Consider the following 2,387-nt stretch of genomic DNA (forward strand, 5'->3'; position numbering starts at 1 on the left):
ATTTCCAACATCCACAACCACTCCTAGCTGTGGCAGGTGCAAGTGGGGGAACAAACACAAAAAATCCCCTCAGCTCAGTCCTTCATTTGGGCAAATTGCAAACAGCCAATAAGAGAAGCTCTTTGGTGTATCAGGAGCACATTTAATTGGAGATCCCCCTGCATTCCAAGTTCCCTCTGCCAACACAGCAAGAAGGAGTCCTTGGGAGCCCATCCTAGAGTTCCTGCTTCCAATGGTGCCCTCAGGCAGGAACAGCCAGAGCTCAGGGGAGGGAGCTGCAGGGAGGTCTGAGTGAGGACAGACAGCCTGAGAGTGGGGTGGCTGTGAGACGTGTCCTGTTTGGCTGCAGCAGCCTGGTCTAACTCAGCACTGACTTCTCCTCCTCAACAAATCCAAACACTTTGAGGAAGCAGCAAATGCCCAACAGCAGCTCCATGGCCCAGTTCCTGCTGCTGGCATTCTCAGACAGGCGGGATCTGCAGCTGCTGCACTTCTGGCTCTTCCTGGGCATCTCCCTGGCTGCCCTCCTGGGCAACGGCCTCATCCTCAGCACCGTAGCCTGCGACCAGCACCTGCACACCCCCAGGGACTTCTTCCTGCTGCACCTCTCCCTCACAGACCTGGGCTGCATCTGCACCACTGTGCCCAAAGCCATGCACAACTCCCTCTGGGACACCGTCACTATCTCCTACACAGGGTGTGCTTAGCAGGTCTTTTTACTTTTCTTTTTCATGTCAGCAGAGCTTTCCCTCCTGACCATCATGTGCTACGACCATTACGTTGCCATCTGCAAACCCCTGCACTACGGGACCCTCCTGGGCAGCAGAGCTTGTGCCCACATGGCAGCAGCTGCCTGGGCCTCTGGGTTTCTCCATGCTCTGCTGCACACAGCCAATAGATTTTCCCTGCCCCTGTGCCAGGGCAATGCCCTGGGCCAGTTCTTCTGTGAAATCCCACACATCCTCAAGCTCTCCTGCTCACACTCAGGCTATCTCAGAGAAATTGGACTCATGGCGGTTAGTGCCTGTTTAGAGTTTGGTTGTTTCATTTTCATAGTTTTCTCCTATGTGCCGATCTTCAGGGCTGTGCTGAGGATCACCTCTGAGCAGGGATGGCACAAAGCCTTTTCCACGTGCCTCCCTCACCTGATCGTGGTCTCCCTGTTTCTCAGCACCTCATTCCTTTCCTACTTGAAGCCCCCTCCATCTCCTCCCCATCCCTGGATCTGGCCCTGTCAGTTCTGTACTCAGTGGTGCCTCCAGCCCTGAACTCCCTCATCTACAGCCTGAGGAACAAGGAGCTCAGGGATGCCATAAGGAAAATGATGACTGGATGCTTTTTGGGAACAATAACCTGTCTCTTTTCTTCTGCAGGGCACTCACTGTGTAACCCTTCACTGGCCCAACCTGCCTTCTAAAGCTTTTGTCAGTGTCGGGGGGGAGCTTTCCTGTATTTTTTTCTCTTTTACTGTTGTTAACACAGAAATTTATTCTTCATCTCATACCTAATTGACTCTCTCCCTCTTTGTTTTGACCCACAGTTGTGTAAATGTGGAATCATTCTCTATGTGCATTTAAAGAAAATAAAAGTTCCTGCAGCAACTTCTTTGTCAAACAACTTGCCTTTGTATTCTGTGCATGAGGAATCACAATCTCTGAGTATAATAAAGGACTTGAATCTTTTTTTCCAGATTCTTGCTCCAAGAACTTCCCTGCAGCTGGAGGGCAGTGCCTGTGCGCAGAGGAGAAGGGGTAAAGAGTCCTGGGACAGGAGCACTGCCAGGGAGCAGCAGCTCTTGGGCTTTTCAGAGCTGCTCTTTTTCCACTGCCTCCCTCTCCTTTCTGCTCCTTGCCCAAGGCCTGAGTGCTCTGGCAGCTCAGTCACTGCTGTGGGTCAGTGCTGGAACCATGGGCAGGGACAGACCCTGGCACTGCTGGCACAGAGCTGGGCTCCTTAACATCATTTCCATCAGGAAAGGGGATCCCCCTGGGCAGTTCCTGAAGACTTTGTTCTTTTTAAAAGGTTGGTGTAAAGAACAAGGCAACTTGCAGTGAACTCCCCCTGTGCCTGCCCAGCTCAGGGAGGGCTGTACCAGAGCCCTCCCCTGCCCTCTGTGCCATTGCCAACAGCCCATGGTCCTGCCCAGCTTGTTCTTGGCTCCTGAGCCTTCCAGGGAGATGGAAGAGGGTGGAGAGGACGGATCCCCATCCTGCTGGCTCTGCTTGCCAGCCTGACCAGCATGGCCAGTGCAGGCTCAGCCCAGGGTGCCACAGCCCCTCCCTCTGCAGAGCAGCCCCTCCAGCTCAGGGCCCTGCAGGGATCCCAGGCTGGGATCTGCAAGTGGCCAAGGCAGCCTGGACACACTGCCCTGGGCAAAGGGATGTGCC

General features: G+C 54.0%; 1 pseudogene; it reads left to right on the plus strand.

Moving 5' to 3' along the window:
- The first annotated feature begins 416 nt into the window (after positions 1-416).
- LOC114065730 lies at positions 417-1,417 on the plus strand (annotated as a pseudogene).
- The last annotated feature ends 970 nt before the right edge of the window (positions 1,418-2,387 follow it).

Source organism: Empidonax traillii, unplaced genomic scaffold (assembly GCF_003031625.1).
Source record: "Empidonax traillii isolate 1590-97213 ecotype Southwest subspecies unplaced genomic scaffold, ASM303162v1 scaffold691:size399616, whole genome shotgun sequence".
NCBI lineage: Eukaryota > Metazoa > Chordata > Aves > Passeriformes > Tyrannidae > Empidonax > Empidonax traillii.